Below are 7,641 nucleotides of genomic sequence, written 5' to 3' on the forward strand. Positions count from 1 at the left end.
CTTTTCTTTTAGATAAAGAATAGGACATACCTATGTAAGTAACCTTATCTTACTGTTATATATGAAAACCAATGTGAAGCTTGAGATTGCTTGTTTTTAATATGCTAACGCACCAGTCTGTGTGTACATGTTATTGCATCCCAGAGCCATCACAGGGAGTGTTTGTTTGTTTTAAAACTTGATGTATTATTTTTTTTAATGTGGAAAAAATTCAGTAGTTACATTTTTTTTTCTTTTAAAATTTCTGTTTTCTGAAAAGAAAGAAACAAATGAATATGCTTGTAAATAAATATTACAATTTGTATTCTATATACTGGGTTTAAAGTTTCTAACTGCCATGTTTATTATTATTTTAGTGACAGAAAAGCAACTGGGGGAAAGAATTCTGCAGTTATTTGAAGAAAAATGTGAAGTTCTTGAAAAAATATCAGAATTGAAACAGAAGGTAAGCACACATTTCGTTGAATCTTTACCTTTGAAAATAATATTGAAAATAATGCACTTGTTACACTTAGACCATACATATTGTTTCTTGAAAAGTTTACATAAATTATTATTTTACAGCACATTTACCAAAAGTAATCTGTTGATACAATCATTGTATAATAAATCTGTAGCTGTAAGGTTGCCCCCTGAGACTAGCAGCTACAATCAACAAGAAAAACACGTTTTACGTTTCATATTTTATATGTTTTACTTTGAAATTTTAGATTAAGGAAAGTGAACAGCAGTTAGTGGAGTCCGAGAAAACAAAATCCTCTTCTGCCCATGAAAATGAAAAACTTCAGGTAATAAAGCAATGTCTCAATATATGTTAAACGCTGCACATCAATTGTTGTGGTAGTTTACCATTTGTTTTCTCTTTCACTTTAAAAGGAAGCATTTGAAGCTTTACAACAAAATAATGAAAACCTGATGGAAAAGCTCAGGACACTGCAGTCTGCTGTAGAAGAAGAAAGGAGAAAGAACCTGCATCAAGAAGAAAGAGTAAGCAGTATCATATTTTTTATATATCCGCTATCTGAAAGCCTCCAAGCAGGCTGGCTGAGAACCTTCTCGCCAGAAACTGAAAGTAATAACCCTAAATAAACAACTCGGTAGACAATAAGGAAGACCCATTGCAGAAACTTTTGTCCACCGAACTAAAATGGTCTTTTTTGTTTTACTTGCCAACATTTGGAAACTACCTCCGGGGTAGGGGGGTCATACGCAAAAAACACTCTATCAAATAATAGACGTATCCCCCACAACTCAACACGACACGACCATCATAACAGCAAAAACAGACATAATGAAGCGTTCTTACCTTTGTATAAGTTAGTGATCAGTAGATGTGTCGGCCGCACTGTGTACATCGTGTGGATTTCAGTAACTATACTGTGCAGATTAAAAGATTTATTTTTTTTTGTATGAGTAAATATCGGGACTTTCTTCCTATGTATCGGGACATGGGACATTTGCTAGGAAATCGGGACTGACCCGACCCTATAGGGCGGCATGTATACAGCTCAGGGCAGGCCTAGATTTAGGACGCTGTTTCGATGTGTCTCAAGGCCTGCAATCCAAGATCAGGGCCAGCCTTTACATATATATGAATGCAAAGCAGACTTACGCCTCCTTTTCATGTCACATTGCCAATTTGATTTTTTTATGATAACACAGAAAAACACAGAATTTCTATGATGTTGGAGATTTTTTGGTTTTACATTTGGGGAGGGCAAAACACATGAAAGGCTTTTTCTGTTTGTTTGATAATAACCAATTCAATACACATATCATATATAAACCTTAACACAGGTAACGTTGCTTTAAATTTACGTAAACAAACCTGTGTAATAAAACTGCTTCCGGTATTCAAGTTCGGTGTTGAATGAGGCTTCAGTTTACTTCAGTCAATATCCAGAGCTGTTCAAAGATGCCAAAAACAGTAACAATCAACCCTGAAGATCGGATCAACGAGTTTGGCAAGGATGAATTTCACGTCTGGTAATGTGCTTTTTTTGTACTTCATGCAGCAAGGTTTACAAGGAAAGGTAAACAGCCAATTTGGGATTCTTTTCTGTGCCAGCGTCTCACAACAGTCAGGCAGGATAATGCTGCAGCTCTATTTGACAATAGCCACCTGGATGACGAAGACTAACTCCAAGTTGAACCAACATGATTTTTTCTATTACTTTATATATATATATATATATATATATATATTTAGCTCATATATATATATATATATTTTAGCTCAAAGAGCCAACTGCCCAACGTTTCGATATGTTGTACATATCTTTCTCAAGGGAGCCTGTGTTTGAATCAAAACATTGGAGGTGTTTATAGGTGTTTGACGGCATGACAACTACTTGTTGTTGTTTATATTCAAATCCAAGATGTATTCTTATATGATGTAATGGTGTTCTATATGTGACTTCACTTTTACTTATATCTTTTAAATCTGTATTAATTCTAATTAACATTATTTTATATAAACTTATATTCATATTATCAAGCAATGCTGGCTGTGAGGATCAGCCTTGATATAGTCTCCCCAGCACATCAGCATGCACAACTTTTGAATTAATTTTGTCTATTTAGTTATTTTTAACTTTGAGATATTTATTTGAATTAGTTAGTTTTTTCTTTTCTGTTGAGTCTCGCTGACATAATTGTTCGGTCTATTTATCCATTTACTTTATTTTATTCTTCTAGATGTCGCATTGTCTAACTTTAGCTTTTCTATTACTACAAACTTTACATCATTTATGTCATGTCCTTGACTGGTGAAGTGCTGTACTATTGGTTCATTCATTTCTTTTATTTCCAATTAATGAAAGGTGTTTCTGAATTCTTTAATATAAAGTTGTTCCATTCTCTCCAACATATTTTATTTCATCACATTTTTCACAGGCTATTCCATAAACAACATTGCTATTTTTACAGTAGATATTAGTTTTTAGTGGATATGTGGTGTTATGTTTAATTATATTTTTACTTTTGTCCATGTATTTACAAACTTTACATGTACTAGTGCAAGTATTTGTAGAACTTATTCTGCCAATTATTCATTTGTTTAGTGTGAACTAGAATATCACCTAAATTAGCTTCTCTTTTGAATGCTACAACTGGGGCCTTAAATACTTTTTTCAATTTTTCTGAATTATGTAGAATCCGCAAGTGTTTCCAAACTATCTTAGAAATATTGGGCAAAAGTTTAGAGTACGTCATTACTAATGGGACTGTCTTGACCTTTTTAGCTCTATTTGTATAATCTAGTAGATCATCTCTTTTTAGTTTTATCCACATTTCTTACCTCTGTCTCTAATTCTCTCTTTGTATCCTTTTTTTTAAGATTTGTTTTTAATACATGTCTTTGTTATACATAGTCACTTTCTTTAGAGCATATTCTTCGTATTCTTATTCCTAGACCCTTTGGGATTGCCCTTTTAGTGTGTATTGGATGTGCAGAGGACATGTGTAAATACTGGTGCATGTCAGTAGGTTTATAGAAAAGGTCAGTCTCAATTGAACCTTCTTCAAGTTTTACTATGATATCTAAAAATTCTATTTCTTTTCTTGTCTATATATATATATATTTGTCTTTATTGATTAATGGCACTGGTAAGCTTGTAAATTGCTTAGAATTGGAAAGTGTAAAAAATTGTATTTACACTGTAATATTTCAATACCTGTTGTGATTATTATTGTTAATGTTGTTCTGCTGGTGACAGAGCAGTAGTTTGTTATGTATTGAGCATGTTGAGCAAAGTGTGTCTGATGTATGACGATGTATTGCTGTGTTTGGATTAGGGCATTTCCCTTACTGAAGTTGCTGTAGCTACACGTGGAACAAGGGTTTTGTTATACCCATATGTTTAGTAATCTTCCAAGAGAAGGGGTAATACTGATGTTTATTCTTTGTTTAGTTTAACGATCGTGTTTGTTAAACAAATACGTATAACTGAGAAGAAACATGTGTAATGTAAAATACATAAATGTTTATTATAAATGGAATGAATGTTAAATATGTTTATTTTTGTATAAAATGATCCCAGGTTTAACCGGTTACTGAATCATTATTTAATGATTATTTAATGTCGTGTCTTTCCTTAGGAGGGAGCAGTAGTATTAGGTGGTCAGTCTTGTCTTGTGAATGTCAGTCATTGTATGTACAACCTGTTAGTCATTTGCAATCTGAGTGAAGTATCCATTACAAAAATAAATATTTATATCTGTCAACAATTGCAAGTAGGTCTTTCATGCGTTCTAAATACCTTCGTGTTCTTGAGAGAATAATGTGATTGTATATAAAATTGCTACTGTGCTGCATTGAAAAAAATATATATTAATAAGAAACATGCGCTACAAATTAAGGATTACTGCATACCCTGGTAGCTCTTCCATTCTGAGTGCATCGTTCCATTAAAAAAACAAAACAAAACAATTTGCCACATTTTTAGGCCTGTTTTTTAGTCACATATGTGAACGCACAAAGGTTCCTTAAACCACAAATATTAAAGGTGTTGCAGAACTAAATATGTGGCAGCATTGGGCCAGCACAGTGGTGTGAACAGGGTCTATGCAATGCTTTCAAAACCTTTTATGACTGAGAGTCTAAGAATAGTCTATTTTTCTTTTTGTATTATTTTCTCTAAATTAGTTAATGAAAACCTCTAAGATGACTGCGTCAATGGTGGACTATGATATATGCTAATTTGTATGATTTTTTTTTTTTTGTAAATACTGTAGTAATGTGTGTGTTTTTTTTTTTTTTTTTTTTCCAGTTGTCTGACACTCAAAAGTCATTCAAGAAGCTTCAGAGTTTAATTAATTCTAAGAGTGCTGAACTGTCAAAGGTAAGTTGCAAAACATGTTTAATTTTAATTACAAATTTTGTATTCACTTTTGGTGATTAATAAACTCTTGCCTTGCATTGCTTGTAGCCTTTTAAACACAATATAGTATGTACTGGTTACTGCTGCCCAGAACTAATCAAAGTTCAATTTGACCAAGAACCACTATTTCTATCTGACTGTTACGCTTTGTGATTTAGGTACAAACTTGTTTGGAAGAGGCCAGACTAAAAGAAGCAGCAGTAAAAGCTGAACTGCAATCTGTGTTGAAAGAAAACAACACTTTAAAAGACAGTAAAAAAAATGTAAGTATCTAGATACAGGCGCAAATGCATTAAGTTACTAATTTTAATGCATTTCTTTGCACAGTGATTGTGAATTGTGTTAAAGAATTCATATTTGTTTCCCCCAATTTCAGCTATTGAAAGAGGCCAGAAGCTGGGAAGAGCAATACAGAGAACTTTCTGAGCAAATGAAAACACTCCAGAAGAGTCAGAAAGATTCAGAAGACACTATTGCATGTAAAGACAATGAAATAAAGGTGCTTCTTTTTTATGCTCTACCTAACATTATTTCCATTCTGAAACATGTAGTTAGGTGCACATTACTTTTTAGCTTCCACAGTACATCCCAATTATGATGAAACTTGGAACAGACATTCGTTAAATTATATTTAGGGCTTCTGTTCGGTTTTTATTCATTACATTAATTTTTCGGTGCTTATTTTTAGCTATTTTCAACTTTTATGTAAATCGTTATTTTCTTTTTTTCGGGGCTTTTGCTTTTTATATACTGTATGAAATTCTACAGAATTTTTTTTCCTGTCACAACATGTGTTAACTCGACAGTACTTGCAAACTTCATGCACCTTCTTTCCTTTTCTGTCTTCCACAACTAAATCCTTATGATCACGGGCATATGGTTTCTGTGTGTTTAGGTATTTTTTTTACATTTTGCCACAATTTGCAATTCTTTAAGTTCAATGAGCATGTAACTACTCCCTGTGGAATTGCAATAGCTTTAAATCTTGCGAGAGAACAATCCTCCACTCTAGTAATTGTTATACTGTTTTAAAGTTCGCAGTAGTGTTACAATCCTCCAATAGAAATGTAGGAATTTGCTGCCACTCAGTAGTTGGGGTGGGTTAAAGTATTCAGAACGAATCAATGTGAGATGCAAGTCAGAAAAGAGGGACTGCCATTGTGTTATTTTTTTTTATTTTTTTTCATAGGTTACTGTATTTTATTTATTTTGTTCACGGGGAAAGGGATCATGTCAACATACTGAGTAACTATTTCCAGCGTTTTTGTTCTGGTGTTTGTTGCATATGCACCGTTTTCATTTTTCTTGGTTAAAACAGAAAATCAGAAGCCCTAATTATATTTGACAATATGAACTGACAATCAATATACAGTGCCTATAGAAAGTCTACACCCACTTGAACTTTTTTTCACATTTTGTTGTCAGTGCCTCAGAGTTTGATGCATTTAAATTAGGATTTTTTTCCACTTATCTACACACCATTCTCCACACTGTTAAGGGAAAGAAAGTTTTTATTGACAAAAAATATATATTAAAAATACAAAACTGAAAGATCATAATTGGATAAGTCTCCACCCTCCCCCCCTGAGTTAATACATGGTGGAAGAAGCTTTGACAGCAATTACAGCTTGGAAATCATGCGAATCACTACAATTTAACACAGATGGAGGCCACTTAACTTGGTGTGTGATTTTGAAGGCGATTGGTTACACCTGAGCTAATTTAAGATTGCTATTACAAGGGGGGTGGACACTTATCCAACCAAGCTGTTTCAGTTTTTATTCTTAATTAATTTTCTACAAATTTCTAGAATATTTTTTTTCACTTGGAAGTTGTGTGGTAGGATGTGTAGATAAATGAAAGAAAAAAAAAAATAATTTTAATACATTTTAATTCCAGGCTATAAGGCAACAAAAGGTGAACATTTTGAAAGGGAGATGTAGACTTTCTGTAAGCACTGTATAATGATACTGTGGTTGGATAGTTTTCACATGAAGGTTTTCACATGAATGCCTCTAGGTCTCAGAAACCCTTACTTGTATTTGTTTAAAATGACTTGAATAGGAGCTATTCCACATATTGGTAAATAAAGCCTCAACACTGATAGATTTAATACTTGTTAAAAGAAATGCCACCCATCTGTCACAAAATAAATGAATAAAGACGTTGACATGAACCATTTGTCTAATTAATGGGAAGTTTCTTATTTAGTAAAAAATATGGGTGAATTTAATGGGCACCTCCTTGTGCTGACAGTTACTTTCATCTTATTACAGATGTGCCAATGTAAATTACCTTGTGGTTGAATAAATGTATTGGTGTATCGCGCAAATGTTTTTTGAGGTTTATAGGTTGAAAGTGTATGGAAACTGTAAAAATAATACTGCTGATTGAAAATGAAGTATAAACATGCAGCACTCCTCTTACCCTCTCCAGTGACTCTTGTTCAAGGGTAGTTTATGTATGGTACTTCCATACAGCATCTTGCTTATTCCAGTGCTTACGTTGTGTGCTTGAGGCCATTAAGTTGTATGTTTTATTTTTGTAGGTTTTGTCCGATTGCATTACTGAGTTAAGACAGCTTGAAACTGAAGCTAAATGTGAGACTGTGGAGTTGCAGAAAGGAGATGCCAAGTCCAATGAAGAAACTCAAGGTGATTTGTTTGACTATGTTAACATTCCTATAGGTCTATATTGTAAAAATATGTCCAATTTATGTAGTAAATTAGTGTTTTACAATATGCACAATTTTAAATCAAAA

At 33.2% G+C, this 7,641-nt stretch overlaps 1 long non-coding RNA gene across 1 annotated transcript; it reads left to right on the forward strand.

Moving 5' to 3' along the window:
• The first annotated feature begins 690 nt into the window (after window positions 1–690).
• On the forward strand, window positions 691–5,132 carry LOC121312110. Its single transcript, XR_005949687.1, has 4 exons — window positions 691–788; window positions 877–987; window positions 4,770–4,841; window positions 5,039–5,132. It is a non-coding gene; the product is annotated as an uncharacterized LOC121312110 (long non-coding RNA).
• Window positions 5,133–7,641: the final 2,509 nt, after the last annotated feature.

Source organism: Polyodon spathula, unplaced genomic scaffold, assembly GCF_017654505.1.
Source record: "Polyodon spathula isolate WHYD16114869_AA unplaced genomic scaffold, ASM1765450v1 scaffolds_3596, whole genome shotgun sequence".
In the NCBI taxonomy this organism is placed as follows: domain Eukaryota; kingdom Metazoa; phylum Chordata; class Actinopteri; order Acipenseriformes; family Polyodontidae; genus Polyodon; species Polyodon spathula.